This window comes from Balaenoptera acutorostrata, chromosome 8 (genome assembly GCF_949987535.1).
Source record: "Balaenoptera acutorostrata chromosome 8, mBalAcu1.1, whole genome shotgun sequence".
NCBI classification, from domain to species: Eukaryota; Metazoa; Chordata; class Mammalia; order Artiodactyla; family Balaenopteridae; genus Balaenoptera; species Balaenoptera acutorostrata.
In genome coordinates this window covers 18,154,120-18,172,904 of record NC_080071.1, presented here as the reverse complement: position 1 = coordinate 18,172,904, position 18,785 = coordinate 18,154,120, and the positions used below count along the sequence as shown (strand labels likewise).

General features: G+C 32.6%; 1 protein-coding gene across 1 annotated transcript in view; it reads right to left on the bottom strand.

Annotated features, from left to right (window-relative positions):
* The window catches only part of LOC130708678 (zinc finger protein 665-like), a 123,062-nt gene that overhangs the window by 23,628 nt on the left and 80,649 nt on the right, over positions 1 to 18,785 (bottom strand). The window lies entirely within an intron of this gene.

Here is an 18,785-nt window from a genome sequence, read left to right as displayed (position 1 = left end):
GTTGAGTTTCAATAAATGCATGCATTTGTATAACCCAACCCCTTATCAAGATATAGGACATTACTCTCACCCCAGAAAATTCCCACATCTCCCTCCCAATCAATACCTTACCTCCACCCCCAAAGGAGGAAACTGCTATTCTTTTTTTTCCAACAAAAATTAGTTCTGCCTGTTTTAGAACTTCATATAAAATGGAACCATATAGGATATACTGCTTTGTGTCTGGCTTCTTTAACTCTGCACATTTTTTGAGATTCATCCATGTTGTTACATGTATCAGTAGTTTATTTTCATGGATGAGTAATATTACATTTTCTGAATGTACTCCAGTGTTCTTATCTCTTCTGCTATTAATGAACAGTTGGGTTATTTCTGATTTGGGGCTATTAGGAATAAAGTAGCTATGGACATACTTTTATGAATGTACATTTTTATTTCTTTTGGATCAGTATCTATGGGTGGAATTGCTGGCTCACAAAATATATGGTTATTATAAGAAACTGACGGAGTTTATTTTTACAAAATCATTGTGTGTTTTATATTCCCACCAACAATAAATAAAATTCTAGTTGTCTCACTTTCTTGACAACATCTGATGTTGTCAGTCTTTTTATTTTAGGCTGCTTTGTGTTTTTACTTTTCTAGTTTTCCCCTCCTCTCTTCTATGCCTTCAATCACTCTCTCCAGGATTTTTTTTTTAATCGGCCTTTTGACCAAATGTCTCCTCTAGCTGCCAAATTATTTCTCTACTGTCTTTAACAACTAAGCTGCTTCATTTTATCAACTAAACTGCCTTTACTTTATCACTTGAAACTTCCTGACTTCCAGATGCTGGGGTTCCTTAACCCTTGGTGCTGAGTCCTCTTAGTTCTAACTATTTACTTTCTCCCAGGAGAATCATGTTGATTCTCATGCATTTCAAGTCGATCTATATGCAAGCAATTCTCAAATTTATATCTCTGGCCTGGACTTCCCTGAGTTTCATCTGCCTGCTTTACATTTCCGCATATCTAAGATTCTGATATCGCAAAGTCACTGTATCTGATTTTGAACTTATGCTGTTCCTCCAATCTCTGTTAGGATTGTGCATTCCTTCTTCTTCCTGTCTGAGAAAAAAAAATCTAATAATTTTCAAACCCAGTTAAACAATGTAAAAGCTATATTTCAGGAATAATAATCTAAAAGGAACACCTAAAATGCCTAATGTCTAAAAAGAAATTAGACAATACATAGAATGAATTAAAAATCCATGTATCAATACCTAGTGGATGTAGCTACTTACATCCACTGAAGTGGTGTAGTCATGTAGTGGAAAATGTGCAGCCTTAAGATGCTTATATAACAAAAGAAGAAAGATAAACACGAATGAGTTAAACAATTAAATTCAGACAATAGGAAAGGAACAAAAGAAAAATCACAGATAAATGAAGGATCGAAAAAATATGGATCAGAAAAGAATAAAATAGAATCAATATAAGAAATAAAACAAGTAGCATGATCAAAAATGACAAAAAATGTAATATTTGAATAGACTAATAAAATTGTCAGGTCTCCAGCAAGCCTCATTGAAATAAAAATAGAAGGTCCAAATAAACAAAATTTCAAACAAGAACTCTAAGAAAGCAGGCATAAATACAGTAGACATTAAGATAATAATAAGAAAAAATAATAACATGGATACCAGTAAATTAAAAATTTGAAAATGTAGCTAATTTGTCATATTTCCAGCAAAATTCAGCGTACTAAAACAAGAAGAAATGGAAAATGTTAGTGATTCTATAACTATTAAAGGTGTTGAAACAGTAATTAAGATGATCATATAAAAAATTACCAAATCCAGGCAGCTTTAAGTGTGATTCAAGCAAATATTAATTAAACAATGCCAAACATAGTTAATACCAAACATACACAAACTATTCCAAAGACAATAAAACAGTATTTTGCAAAAAATAAAAAATAAAACATACATAAAAATGTGTGTGGCTTGAATAGCATTGAAGAAAAATCAAACAAAAAACACATAAGAAAGAAAAATTATAGGCCAGTATCATAACAATAGATGCAAAAATTATAAACAAACTATAACAAATGAAATCCATCAATGTATAAAATATATGAACCATGTAGGATTTATCCCAGGAATTCAAGTTGGATTTAACATTAGAATAGTTATCAGTTTAATTCTCCATTTTAACCACTTAAAAGAAAAAAAAGGACCTACAATTATAAAAGATGCAGGGAAAAACATGTGGTCAAAGTAAATATCAATTTATCATAAACAAACAGAACAAATAAAATATTAGAAAACAAGGGATAGAATGGAAATTCTTTAATCTGAAAAGTGTATCTGTCAAAATCCTTTATCAAATGGCATCCTAATATTGAAATGTTAAACTCATTTCCATTAAAATTGGGAAAAAATAAGAATGCTTGTCTTCATCTATTTTTATTGTAAATTTTGTTTCATTTGAAATCAGCACAATAAGACAAAAAATTACAAATATCATATCATTATTTGTAGACATGATTGTCTATTATAGACTACTGAAAACAATGCAAACTATTAAAATGAGAGTTTTGTAAATATATATTTATATATATAGCATACATAAATTTTATATATATCACATCAATACAAGAAAGAAAGCTGATATAGCTATATCAGTCAGAATAGACCAGCAAAAAAGCATTATGCAATACTTAAGAATCAACTAGAAAAAGAAAGCAACACAATCAAAAAAGAGGAAAGACATGAATAGGCATGTCATACAAGAGAAAATATGAATAGTTAATAAATATGAAAAGATGTTCAACATTCTAGAAAAATATCCTAGTGAAACCTTGCATATTACACTGGGAGATAGATAGAAAATGTTCATAACAATACTGCTTATAACAGAAAAACAGAAGGTCATTTTTTTGTCACAAAAGTCACAATGACACGTTTGAATGCAAAAGTAAATTGAAATATATGCATATGATAAAAGGATACCATGCTGGTAGAACAATATGCCTCTTCATGAAGACTCCTACAAAGATAAGATTTAGTAAATCAGTGTACTTCATTCATAATTACTCTATTTATAAAGTTTAACACTCTGTAAAAGTAAACCATATCTATTTATGGATGCATGCATAGGAGGCTAAAATATATATTTATTAAAGTGAATGGTAAACACTAAATTCAGAATAGTGATTATCTCAGGGAGATGTAGGAGGAAAATGCAATTTTATTATAAACAATGTGCTTTCAATGTACTCTTAATGTTGTAATTCACACACGTGTTTTATTACATGAATATTTAGTTCAATATTATTCTTTATATTTATATGAACATCATATACTTTGGTATGCATGAATTATGCATAATAAAATTTTTTTGAAAATAAAAACACTTTGAATGTATTTAGTCTGAAGATAGAAAAAATCTGATATTATTCTATGTAAAAATGAATGCAAACATATTCTAACTAGATATATTCTTTTAACTCCTATTAAAGACAGAAAAATTATACAAACAATGAAAATAAAAGCAAAAGTAACAAAAAACACCGAAATCATGATGCCATGAGCCTTTTCCTGTGCACCTAAATTTATTTAGACAATATAGGATTTCTATATCTAATTAAGTTATAATTACATGTAAAAACTGTGAGAAGATTATAAACTAGGTAAAGTCTTAAAAATATAGTCTTGACTATTTTGGGGGCGGGTGGGACACACCTTAAATTACTATAATGAAATTACCAGTTTAAGTTTGCAGTCTTGGCCTGGCGATTGCTAGAATCAGGCTCTGATAGTTGGTGCTGGATTGGCAACCTAAATTTTATTTCACTTTATCTTGTTTTGGACTCCACCTAGATAGGAAGATTTCTTTAAGGAATTCTCTCTGGTTAATCTTCAGTCTCTCTCAGACCATATTCTGTGCTTTCAAATTCACTCTGGTTTGATTATTAAAAATAAAATGTGGTTTCCAATTTGGAAAGCAAATTTGTGGTGATAAGGCTTTATCAACCAGCCAATAAGAAGTAATGGCCACCACATGAGGAAGGAAAACATAGCTTTACCTAGGGCAAGTATGGAAGGAAATTAAATGATATTACAATAAAGGTCACAATATTCTCTCAGTATAATAAATTTTTGGTATGTATTGGGTTTAGAAATTAATTTGCCATGAGAATAGTACACTTTCCAGTCTGAATGACTCTAGGAGTTAAATATTTTTATTGAAATATAATTGACATACAATATTGTTAGTTTCAGGTGTACTACAAAATGACTTGATATTTGCATATATCATGAAATGGTCACCACAGGTCTAGTAGCAATTTGTCCCATACAAAATTATTACAATATTATTGACCATATTCTGTATGCTGTATATTACATCCCTATGATTTGTTTATTATATAACCATTAGTTTGTACATCTTAATCCCCTTTACCCATCACCCCTCACCCTTCTGGCAACCACATGTTTGTTTTCTGTACCTATGAATCAGTTTTCATTTTGTTTTGTTTGTTTACTTATTTGTTTCATTTTTTAGACCACATATAAGTGAGATCATGTGGTATTTCTTTTTCTCTGCCTGACTTATTTCACTTAGCACAATACATCCATTCATGTTGTCACAAAAGGCAAGATTTCATTATTTTAATGGCTGAGTAACATCCCATCGTGTGTATGTGTATATATATTTCACACCTTCTTTATCCATTCATATATCTGTGGACACTTAGGTTGCTTCCATATCTTGGCTGTTGTAAATAATACTGCACAAATATTGGGTTGCACATGCTTTTGCAAGTTAGTGTTTTTGTTTCCCTTGGGTAAATAGCCAGAAGTGAAATTGCTGAATTATCATATGGCAGTTCTGTTTTTAATTTTTTGAGGAAACTCCATACTATTTTTCATAGCGGGTGTCCCAATTCACATTCCCACCAATAGTGCAAGAGGGTTCCTTTTCTCCACATACTCACCCATACTTGTGTGCTGTCTTTTTGATGATAGCCATTCTGACAGGTGTGAAGTGGTATCTCATTTTGGTTTTGATTTGCATTTCCCTGATAATAATGCGGAGCATCTTTTCACATGTCTGATGGCCGTCTGTATATCTTCTTTGAAAAAATGTCTCTTTAAGTCCTCTGCACTTCTTAAATTGGGTTGTTTGTTTTTTTGATGTTGAGTTGTATGAGTTCTTTGTATATTTTGTATATTAAACCCTTATCAGATATATCATTTGCAAATATCTTCACCCATTCAGTAGGCAGTTTTTTTGATTAGTTGAAAGTTTTCTTCACTGTGCAAAAGTTTTTAGTTTGGAGTAGTCCCATTTTGTTTATTTTTGCTTTTGTTTCCCCTGTCTGAGGAGACAATTGCTAAGACCGATGTCAAAGAACATACTGCGTATGTTTTCTTCTAGGAGTTTTATCATTTCAGGTTTTACATTTAAGTCTTTAAATAATTTTGAGTTTATTTTGTGTATGATATGAGAAAGTAGTCTAGTTTGACTCATTTGCATGTAGCTGTCCTACTTTTCTTTCCAGTTTGGAGTCCTTTAATTTCTTTCTTTCTTTTTTTTTTGTCTGATTGCTGTGGCTAGGACTTCCAATACTATTTTGAATAAAAGTGGTGAGAATGGGCATTCTTGACTTTTCCTGATATTAGAGAAAATGCTTTTAACTTTTCAGCATTGATGATGAAATGTTGGTTTGATGTTATTGTAGGTTGGTCATAAATGGCCTTTATTATGTAGAGGTATGTTTCTTCTATACCCACTTTGTTGAGAATTTTGTCATGAATAAATGTAGAATTTTGTCAAGAGGTTGTTTTTTGCATTAATTGAGATAATCGTATGATTTTATTCTTCAGTTTGTTAACGTAGTGTATCACATTGATTGATTTCTGGATATTGAACCATCCTTGCACCCTGGGAATAAATCCCACTTGATCATGGTGTTTGGTCCTTTTAGTGTATTGTTGAATTGAGTTAGCTAAAATTTTGTTGTGGATTTCTGCATCAAATTTCATTGTTGATATTGGCCTGTAATTTTCTTTTTTTGTGGTGTCTTTGACTAGTTTTGGTACCAGGGTGATGCTGATCTACTAGAGTGAGTTCAGAAGTATTCCCTCCTCTGCAATTTTTTGGAATAGTTTGAGAAGGATAGGTGTTAATTCTTATAAAAATGTTTAGGAGAATTAACTTGTGAAACTGTCTGGTCTTTGGCATATTCTTTTTGTTTTTCATTATGCTGATTAATTTCTTCAGATATATCTTCCAGTTAATGAATTCTCTCTTCATCTGTGTCCAATTATTGCAATAATTTTTAAATTTCTATCCCCATACTTTTGTATTTAAAAATTCTATTTGGTCCCTCACAAAAGGGCTCCGTGTTTTTATTTTAAGGGTGTGTTCTTATTTCCATGTGCATTACATATATTTTTTATCTCTTTAATCATTTAAAAAAAGACTTTATTAGTTCCATGATCTATGTAGATTTTAAGGATACAGGAGTGAGCTAAAGAGAGTTCTGTCCTTATGGAACTATCATTTGAGTGTAAAATTTATTTTTATTTCCATGACCTATTGTTATTCTGTTCTCTACAATTAGGGGTAGTGGTGATATAAGTCTGTTTCTTTTTGTATATGTTGACTCATTAATGTCACAAATTTCTATTTTCTATATTTTGAATAGTAATTTTAAAAATTAATTGTATGTCATCTTAAACATTATCTCTGCCTTTTCATCTCACTTCATGTTCCAGGATAACTGACACTGTCTCAATTGTTGGATGATTTCTCTCAAATTGTAGAGACATTTCAGTCTTGATACAATATTTTAAGGTTAATTTATTGGCTTGATTTTTCTGAATAATAATTTATATATCATATTCCCAACCCACTTGTTTAAGTTAGGTGTAAGTTAGGATATATATTTTTTTAGAATATTTGCTTTTTTCAGAGAATTGCATAAATGCAGTTTTGAATTTTTAAAATAAATGCTAATTTATTCCAGAATGTCAAGGTGATTGTATGGGAATGATCTCAACACTATCTAAGCTGCATATTATGAGAACTTAATGTCTCTAGATTGCTTTCAAAGATGGGAGAGTATTATAGACTGAATTGTGCCCCCCCCCAATTCATATGTTGAAGTCCTAACCCCCCAATGTGGCCATATTTAAAGATAGTCTTTAAAGGGGTAATTAAGGTTAAATGAGGTTATAAGGGCAGGGCCCTAATCTGATAGAGCTGATTTCTTTATACAAAGAGGAATAGACACCAGAGATTTCTTTCTTTCTCCACTTGGGTACAAAGAAGAGGTCATATGTGCACACAGCAAGATGTCAGCTGCCTACAAGCCAAGAGAAGAGGTCATGGCATCTTGTCAGCACATTGATGTTAGATTTCCCAGCCTCAAGAACTGTGAGAAATACATTTCCATTGTTTAAGCCACCCAGCCTGTGATATTTTGTTATGGCAGCTCAAGCAGACTAGTATAAAGAGGAAAGAGGGAGGTATTTTAGTTGTTATGGAGTGAAGGAGTGTGATTTCCAAATAAAATAATTTCAGTGCAAAGGAGAGGGAAAACACACCAAAATGATTCTTCCTGTTTAATATCTGCATCTAGGAAGTAATCAAAGATTCACTCCAAAATTTCAAAATCTTGAAATGATTTCAGAGAGTGTGAATGAGAGAATCAGCTAAGCATTAGTAATGGATTTCAAGGTATAATGATATTTTAAGTGTAGAATCAAGCCTGTTAGATAAGGGAAGACTTAAAAGCCAGTAAGCAATTAAAAAGATGTCCTCATACTAATCCCAAGAATCTGTTACCTTACATGGCAAAAGAGATTTTGAAGATGTGTTTAAGGTTATAAACCTTGATATAGGGAGGTTACCCTGGATTATCCAGCTGGACCCAGTCTAATCAAATGAGTCCTTAAAATGGAGAATCATTCTCAGCGGTACTCAGAGAAAAAGATGTGATGACAGAAGTTCTTTGAAGGTGAAGGAAGGGGGCCACATGCCAGGGAATGGGGATGGTCTCTGGAAGCTGGAAAAGTGAAGGAAACTGATACTCCCATTGAGCCTGCAGAAAGGAAGGCAGCCATGATGAACTTTGATTTTAGTGCAAACCATGTTGGAATTCTATATTGCAAAACTGTAAGATAATAATTATTGTCGTTTGAGGCAGCAAGTTTGTCGTAATTTGTTATGGCAGCAATAGAAAACTAACATCAATTTTGTTTTACAAATTTATACCAGAATATATAAAATAAAGACACAAGAACGTAACATAAATATGCCAAAACGTAACATAGCACACAAAGAAAATATTAGTCCAACTACACTTAGTAATATAAGGATGCTGAACACTAAAATACCTATTAGTATATAATTCATAGTATGTACAAGAATATAAGTGTGTGTTACACAAAATTATTTAATGATTTTAACATTTAAAAAGCCTTTACATCATCCACAAAAAAAGTTTTACGTGTGCCAGTAATTCATAAAAGAAGGAATACAGAGATACAGATGGTGTATAAATATACAAAAAGTATTCAAAGTATACTTTTTAAAGTATCCCAATTCAAAGTATCCCAATTTTAGAATGAAATATGTTTTATCACCCCAAATTAAGTTTAAGAAAAAAAAGAAAAGTTTCTTGTACCTAGTGAACTTTGAGTAAGTTAGAAAGCAAACTCACACACCCCAGATGGAGTGTAAAATAATGCAGCATTACCAGGCCAGTGGAAAATTTGGAAGTGTAGAGTCTTTAAAATATCCCTATTTCACTGACCGATTTCAATTAAGGAAAAATATTGTGACATATGTTACAGTATCCCCAATTTTAGGAATGATCAAGATATGTGACAACATCCATTTATGGATATGCTCAGCAAAACATAATTTATAATAGCTAAAATTATATTACTATGGTCAAACAATGCCATATTAGTTAAATACACTGTGGAAAGTCTACACATGGTTACTATGCAACTATAAAATTATTAAATTATAAGAAGCTTTAAAACCTTAGGAAACTATTTTTATCAAAAAACCTCATAGAATTTATCCAACAGTCAATAAGAATCAGGAAGATATGCATGTATTGTATACATAAACAATCTCCTGCACAGAAAAGTCCCTTTTCCATTCCCACTATAAGAGATTCTACCTGATCCTCTTTTCCTTACTATGTTGTTCAACTCTTTCCCTCCTTTTCTTCTTCTCTTCCAAGATGAAATTCCCCTTCCCATTTTTTCTTTATTCATTCCCTTACTTTCTTCTCAGCATCTCTCTTCTTTCCTTCCTTCCTTCCTTCCTTCCTTTCTCTGTCTGTCTCTCTCTTTCAAACTATTGGGTACAAATTTTGAACAAATTTTGAATTCCTCTAATTTTTTAATGCAGAATGTTTCAACCCTCCTTTATTTCCTGCCTTCTCCTTCAAGACTGCTGCCTTTTATCCATATAGGATCTTCCAGGGAATCTTCTCTGATAAAGAGCCAAATTATTTTATATAAGTTATACACCTTTCTAAATATAAAAAGCAGATGCAGTATCAGGTTTTGTGTAAAACATTTAATAGCATATTTTTCTTATTGCTTCTACATAGAAAACTATGCAAAAGCAAAAGTCACAAATGCAAAGAGATAATTATCTATAAAGATGTTCATCATAGTGTTGTTTATAATACATTTTAAAAATATGAAGTAATCTAAATGTCCTTTACTTAATTAGTAGGTGCGTTTTACACTTTGCCATATTCACATTATATAGTATTATAATATATATTATGTTATATACACTTATTTATAATTATATATCAGTGTGGGCTAAATAAATGCATATTAGCAATATTTGTAACATGGTATGTATATATATATATATATATATATATATATATATATCTCTTCCTCGACTTACTATACGGTTACATCCCAATATACCCATTTTTACTTGAAAATATAGTAAATCAAGAATGCATTTAATACACCTAACTTACCGAATAACATAGCTGAGTCCACCCTACCTTAAACATGCTCAGAACATGTACATTAGGCTACAGTTGGGCAGAACCATGTAACAAAAAGCCAATTTTATAATAAATTGTTGATTATTTCATGTACTTTATTGAATACTCTACTGAAAGTAAAAACCAGCATGTTTGTATGGGTACAGAATGGTTGTAAGTGTGTGGGTTGTTTATCCTGATGATCGTGTGGATCTGCCAAGCATCATGAGCTAGTATCATCCCGAGTATCACTAGTCCAGGAAAACATCAAAATTCATAATTCAAAGTATGGTTTCTACTAACATGTATTACTTTCACGCCATCGTAATGTGGGGACTGTCTCTAAATGCTATACCAGAGAAGCTAGAAGAAGTTGCTTCAGAGATTTCAGATTTCATCTACAGTTCAACTTCTGAAGTTAAGGCCTGAGCATAATGTATCTGCCACAGATAGTGTACAAATTATGGACTAAAACGGACAAGCAGAGAAAAGCATCAGCCTTCCAGAGTTATTGTCTGGTTAAGGCAAACATGAGCAGTAAATAATGAGGAATATGAATTAGCTTTTGTGTTGAAACTAACTTGGTGTTACTTGTACGTGAGATCTTAAGAGCATCAGATGAAGGCAGGTGGAGGCATGCTCTTGAAGCATGATGGCCCATCCTCCTTTTAATGAATACATGTGCAAGCCAACATCCAAGTTCTCTTATTATTACAATCAGATTTCTTATAGCTGTTTATGTTACTATGCATAACAAAAATATATTGGCCTATTTTTCTGATTTTTCCCTTAAAGCAGAAAGACTTTTTTTTGTCGTTGCTTTCGTTGTAAAGAAGAAGGAATACATATTAAAGTAAATGATTTGATTTCTGTTTCATTGTCCACTGCTATTGAACATCTAAGTGTTTGCAGTTGACTAAATAAAATGCCTCTAAAACAAACAAAAATAAAACAACAAAACACTGGCATGGGTTAATTCAAACAGATCAATCAAATGGTCTGGGATGGGACCTGAGAATTTCTAATATTTAATATACAACCCAGATAATTGTTATCATCTGTCAAGTTTGAAAAATATTAAATTAGTTTAATAAGATTAACTTACATCTAATAGATAATTGAGACTAGCTGCTCTGGGAAAAGTAGTTTCCAAATATGAAGGAAAGGTAAAGTAGGTAATTTTAGGTCACATATGATAGAACTGAGAAATTGCAACATGAGCCCATTAGGTACTTGAGAACATAAAGAAAATGATACTTTGAAGTGAAAAGTGGTGCAGAATAGGTATATATGTACCAAAAATATTTTACACATTTTAATTGCTTTCTTAGAATGGTATCTAGGCATCCTTTTATTCCCCTCTTACCCTTTCCTGTATGTAATGTCCAGATTTCAAGCCAGTACTACAGGATTTATAAACTAGTCCAATTTTAGTTGAAATAATTTACTTCAGGACATCTTGGTCTTAACTACAATTATAAAATTTTCTACATAAAATACATTCTAAAGTTCAAAGAGTTCTCTTATCAACATTTGAAGCACAGCCAAGTTTAAGAGTTGATACCACCTACAACTATATTTTTACCATACAATTTATTTTAATTCTCCTTTCTCTCTAAAAATTTGAGACTATGTACACATTACCTGATCTTTAGCATCCAACATATATATGAGCTTAATCACAAGTGCCATAAAACAACATGATGTATGACAGTATTTCCCTGTCATTTCTCTTATAGGCAGTGAAGTTATTTGGGTTTAATATATCTTTAAATTTTACATTTCCGCAAGGAATGTAATAGCACACTGTATAGCATTGTAAGGCAAAATGACTAAATTAGAAAGACGTAAAGGGATGTTGTAAAATCTAGTGGAAATTTTCAAATTTGAACTTCCCACATAAAAGCATGGCAAACTAAAAAACCTGAGTACCTTAGGACCTGTCGACAACCTGTTAGGTGAACTTAATCCTTTGCTGAAAGAAATGTAAAGTGGTGTTCAATTTAGATTTCTAAATCTTGCTTCTATATTGAGCAAGGAAATACCATGCATTGAACTGTTTATGGTCAATGTGTATGCCAGTTTATATTAAAACATTAAAAATGTTCCTATATCTTTAATGAAGTAATTTATACTTGTATTTCAACCTAAGGAAATAGAGTGGGTAAATGTAATTTTACAAATGTTCTTTGCAACAATAAATTTAACAATAACAAAAATATCATAAATATATGCTAGTTACCTTTTCCATTAATCTGTAAACCACACTTGTAGTTAATTTAATTTAATACATATAAAATAATTCTGTACACATATTTATTTGTTCCCCCAAATAGTAGGCAATTAATTAAAGCACAGTGGTGATTCCAGTTCTAGGTCTTTGCTAATCTTTTGGTTGTGACATTGTATCCAATTTTGACACTTAGTAAGCTCCTGCTACTCTGTTTTGCTACAAATATAGTAATAAAACTAGTATCAGCTCTTTGTTCTTACTTAATAGTAGGTGCTATTTAAATAATTTTAAAAGAAGAATCATGGTTGCTTTTATCAAGAAGTTTTTTATGATTTACACTTAGAAAATTTCCTTCTCAAGTTTCTATTCGTAGCAAACAGTTGACTTTTTTCACTAATTATCAGCACAATGCTCCTTTTCTTACAGATTGATGTTTATAGTAAGAAATCTGCAAAAGAAATATATTTTCTTTGGGGTTCATTCATGAGAATGGCCTTCATTGTCTTCTATCTTCTCCCTCTCTCTATATATATGTGTACGTGTGTGTGTGAGTGTGTGTGTGTGTGTGTGTATACTCATACATATGTTTATTTAAAATGTCATTTGTGTTGTTCATTTCTGTTTTTCATTTATGTTATTCAATTCACCTCTATCTTTAATGTATTGAAAACAGTATCAATTCATTCAAAATCACTAAATCACTCAATTATTTTCAAACAGCTTAATCATATTCATTTCTGTGATAGCTTCTGAATCTTTTTTTCCTCCTCAGATTAGATTTCTTATTCTGACACAATCTTCCTCACTCTTTTAGTTAATTTTTTTTAAATTTCAGTTTCTCAAAAATAAAACTCTTCAGTTTATTTGTAGCTTCTCAATTTTGTCTTCTTAATTTGTATATTCTAATTCCTTAGCCTACCACTTCCTTTCACTCTTTTTTTTTAAATAATTGAAAGTATCAATAAATATTATCTTGATTTTGTGTTGAAAAACTCATTTTTTCTCAAAAAATTTTCTCTTTAATACTCAAAAATTCTGCATCAAAATATCCCCCCCATCCATGCTTCTCATTAGGAGTTATGTACTTTATTCTGTAACATCTTGATAAGTTATCATAATCTGATTCTGAACAGTTTTTACCATCTGTCATCTTGAAAGAGAGATGGTTGCCCGTCTATTGTAAAAATGCTTCTATTTTTGCTCAGTCACATTGAGACAGATACAGGCTGTGTTATTACTTCAATTTACCATATAAGGACTATGATGATTAAGCAATTTTTTTTCTGGTGGCATAACTTGCTGATAGCAGAGCTGAAGTAAAACCCTTATTCTTATTATTCTTAACTCAGCGAGCATTCCCTTATACATTTTTTTTTTTAACTAATATGATAGTTTGAAATTTGTTGTGGTATACTGAACATGCCATATGACTTCTCTGGTTTCATTTCTCTTATCTGTGAAATGAGGTAGAGCTACACCCCTTTTAAAATACCTACACTGAATAGAGTGATGTTTTAGATATATTATTGAGACCTCCATCAATTTACACTGGTTGGTTAATTGAAAGGACTCAAAAGACTCCACAGAGTGAACTCTTTAAGCCTGTAAGAAAAGTGAAGTATACAGCACAACAGGAGAATGAAAGAACACGCAATCACAGAAAGGTCCAAAAACTTCCAGGTACAGCCCTCTGGGATCCTTTTCAGCCTCAAAGGACATGCTTCAGATTCAGATTATGAAACACCCAGATTTGTGTGAGGTGGCTCAATTTCAAGGGAACCCAAGCACCCAATTCCAGAGAGGGCTTTTTGTCCACTGATCATACAGCTAAAACCATGCTTGGTAACCATTTACACCAAGTACAAAACATCCATTTATACATCCTGAAAGAATGGAGAGAAGCTGGTGCCTCCCATGGAGTTTCAAGCTTTAAAAGGAATATTATAAATCACTAGCTAGTGTTATCTCATTCTTATTTTTTGACTAAGAGTCCTTACCAGCCTTCCAGATGTCCCTAGAAATAAGCATAAATTTACTTCTTTCCCACCCCTACCCCCAGTACTACTAATCTCACATATTGTTATTATTGCTAATGATAAGTACTAAAAGTCTTTGTGGTAAAGACATTTCATAGACATTAAGGGCTTTGGGGGTATAAAAAGAGAGAAGGACATGTTACTGGATGGGACTATAGATGGAGAATAACACCTGGATTGACTCACAGGATGGTATGTAGATTTATTTGGTTTACTGTTAAAAAATGGGTGTGGGAGAATGGAGAGATGGTATAAATACACATCTTTTTGCTGCTTCATCCATGCTGAAAAAGTAGTAAAGAAAGGAAAACAAATTTCCAGAGTTTCTCTTCATTTCAACAAAAATTTTATTCCCAAACTGAAATTCCTTTGGAGAGAAAATAAGAAAGGAAGCATACAATTTTGAATCAGTAGACTAGTCAGCCTGATGAGGAAGGATCAGAATACGTTGACCATCTATGTATGTAGACAAGTAGAATAATATAAATACTTAGCTGATCTTGAATCGCAGAAAAGGAAATTCCAGAATGCCCGAAGAGAAGAGGGGCCTAAAAGGAAGAGATTTGAATATGTTAAAGTTAGAAACCTCTTGGGAGGTTTTTCTTCTGGATGTTTTTGAGTCTAGGCTACAATGTCTATACTGGGAGAAAAATCCAGTAGCCCTGGTTTGGTGTATTTGTGGAAGTAAATTGAGTAACTTGTATAAAGCTGGACATCAGGAATCAAAGAAAAATATCAGTCTTCAATTTGAAGAAGACACTTTGTGTGGAGCAGGATAAACACAAGCCAATCTTTTTTTTTTTTTTTTTTTCAATTGGGGCATAGTTGCTTTACCATGTGGTATTAGTTTCTGCTGTACAATGAAGTGAATCAGCTATATGTATACATAAATCCCCTTCCTCTTGGACATCCCTCCCCCACCTCCATCCCACCCATCTAGGTCACCACAGAGCACCAAGCTGAAAAGCAGCAATGCCAGAGCCTTAGTGGGAACAAAGATAAAAACCGGAAAAGTCATGTCACTTTACATACAACTAGAGAAATTTCTAATATGTAAAGGAAATTAGTAAACTGTGAAAAGAAAAAAAAAACCTTAGAGGAAAATGGTTTCAAATACCTAATTGTAGAAGATCCTTGCAACAGGGAAAACTGAATCACAGTTCCTCTAAAGTTGTTGCTTTTTTCCTGCTGTGTTAGCTTTTCAGAGTTAAGCATTACCTGATAGAGAGTATATCAACCTTGAAGTATCTATCCTCCCAATTTGCTTGATTCTGTTTGCTTTCTGAGCTATTTGCCTAGTGAAGATTTCCGGGTGCCATTGCCAATGACTCATTTCCTAACATTTTTGGCTGTATCAGCCTGACCCTGGGTAAGTGTAGATCTCCAACAAGGCCTAAATTGTGCCTGTTATAGAGAAAACAGCAGCAGTTCTGGCTTGTAGATCCAACCCAACCAGACCCTGAAGGTTCTGGAACTTCTCACTGCTGTCGGACTCTGGTGAAGCATCCTACTGTGGTATATATGTCTTTCCTAATGGCTACTTGGAGAAGATAGGTAACCAACATAAAAAAAAAAAAAAAATGGAATTTTGACCAGTGAGAGACAGGAGACAGGAAGGTACAAGTAATGGCTGTTACGAAGCATGATGATTCCATATGGCCATTACAGTAATATCTCATGTTACTGAGCATTGACCTAAGTTTTCTTGTAAAGCTTTGATTTACTAGTTCAAGTGCCACCTTGGATTAGTTTTTCCTCTTTCTCTGTTTTACTTTCCTTTTCCCCTTATTCTTGTTGCCCTGGGATTGCAAATCTTTCTCCTCCTTTCCCTCTGCCCAAAATTTTAGCATGTAAATTTTGCCATAAGCTAGAGGAGCCTGGCTATGACAAGAGGTGTCATATTATTTTCAGTGGGTAAGAACAACAAAGAATAATGACAAGAGGTGTCATTTTTTTTTCAGTGGGTAAGAACAGCAAAGAATAATATAAGCATGTGATATGTACCATAAATTGTGAGTTCTGTTATATATTAATAAGAGTTATTCATTAAAGTGCTCTGCAGCCAATGGTGTTTCAAAAATGTGTTTAGTCGAGTTTCTTTACTTAATAACCTTAAGTGTATTGCTTTTTTTTTCTTCCTTAGAGCATTCATTGAGACTAGCATATCTGAAACACATCATGAAAACAACATTTAGAGAGCAGAAATGATAGAAAACTTAAAATCCCGTAGGATCCAGGTAGGTAATGTAAATAAGCAAAACAACCTGGTTGTATACCATGCTAAACTGGAGAGCGCTTGCCCCAGCTGAACTGGAGCACTTTCAGAGGATAGCTGGTATATGGGAATGTGGGTTCTGTGTTTCAGAATAAGTCAAACATCTATATTTGTTTAAAAAATATAAAATCTCCTAATGTAAAAAGTATTGACACCTGATTCTAATATTTAAAAGTCGCTGCATGGTTCTAAGATAATATGTCTATAAACTGGGCCAGAGGCAATGGTTTGTGACAATGGTGAAATTACCATAGGAGTACTCCGATCAGTTGACTGTGTTCTAGGCGCTGAAGGCTGAAGGAAAAAAGAATTCAAAGAAACGTTTCTTATTTTCTAGGAGCTCACAAGGATCAAGAATATTACCACTTTATGTCAAATTTGTGGGTGTATACCCAATGCATTTTCTCAAATCATCCCAGAATGGAAAGAAATCTATCTTAAAGGAGAATTTGATGTCCTTGTTCAGTCTGAAGACACAATTATACAACATATCAATTCTACTTCAGGATGTAATAAACTACTGGTAAGTTGTTTACTCCTTTTAATCCTTCCTTTCTGAACATTGATAATTGGATAAGGATTAAACAAACGTTGATAATTATATTTTATACCTAGATACACTTCTTTTATGCAATTGAAGTAAATCCTTAGGTAAGTGGCTTCATTTCACAGAAATAATTTTTTTTAGAAGTTGAGTTAAAAAGATCATTTTCACCAACAATTACAACCTAGGGAAGTGTAACAAAGTTAATTAAGATGATTATTGATAATGCTTCTAAAATCCAATCACATGTGATGTGATATGTAAGCAAAACCAGAATTAAGTTACAAGGCTTTTGTGAGTGACTATGTTGTCAGCTCATTCATGAATTCATTATTTCTACAACTAAAATATTTTAGTGAAACAATAATGAGCATTTTGCTTTCACTAAACATCAGTCTAACACGGTTGACAGTGGTATGAGTAGTATGGTTGGCAGAATTCTAAGAAGACACTCATGATCTCCACCCCATGGTGGTGTTACTGTCATTATTCTGTTACATAGAAAAAGGGATTTTGCAGACATAATTGAGGTTATTAATCTGTTGACATTAAGTTAATGAGATTATCCCCATAGACCTGACTGAATCACATGAGCTTTTTCAAAGCAGAAAGTTTTCTCAGGCTGTCAGCAGAAGAGAATAAGAGATTGGAAGTTTGAAAAGTGTTGATGTAAGGGAGATTCTGTGTTGCTGAGATAGAGGGGGCCTTGCAGAGACCTTTTGGATCTGAGAGCTATTCCTGGCTGCCCGCCAGCCAGAAAATGGAGACTTTATCCTGCAAAATAAAGGAACTGAATTCTGCCAATAACAATAAGGAATGAAAGAAAGGAGGTATCTCTGTTATATTTATTTTTCTTGTCTTATTACCTAAATAGGAGCATCAGTAAAACACTGAATCTAACTGGTAATATGTGGCATCATTATCTGGCGTTTGACTTTAACAAAAATGTTTCTAAGTTTCACCATTCTCTAGTATGCTTGCTGTAGGTTTCTGTAAAATAAATGCTACTAGGTTAAGAATGTTTCATTTCATTTCCTAGATTTCTAGTAGGAATTTTTTTTCTTTTTCTTTTTTTTCTACACAAATGTTTTCATACCTAAGAATTCTTTATTTTTTAAAAGGCTTATAAAATTTACCTGTAAAAGCCTTAGTTCCTAGTGTCTTTTTGTGGGGAAGTTTAAATCACTAACTAAATTTATTAGGATAATTTAAATTATATTTCCTATTTCTTTGTAATTCAATTTTTTGCAATTTATATACTTTTAGATAAATATCTATTACTTGTAAGTTTTCAAATTTATCTTTGTGGAATTGTTCATAGTGCTTTCCTTTTTTTTTTTAAACAACTTTATTGGAGTATAATTGCTTTACATTGTTGTGTTAGTTTGTGCTGTATAACAAAGTGAATCAGCTATAAGTATACATGCCCATATCCCCTCCCTCTTGCATCTTGCTCCCACACTCCCTATCCCACCCCTCTAGGTGATCACAAAGCACAGTGCTGATCTCCCTGTGCTATGTGGCTGCTTCCCACTAGTTATCTATTTTATATTTGGTAGTGTATATATGTCAGTGCCACTCTCTCACTTCGTTCCATCTTACCCTTCCCCCTCCTTGTGTCCTCAAGTCCATTCTCTATGACTGAGTCTTTATTCCTGTCCTGCCCCTAGGTTC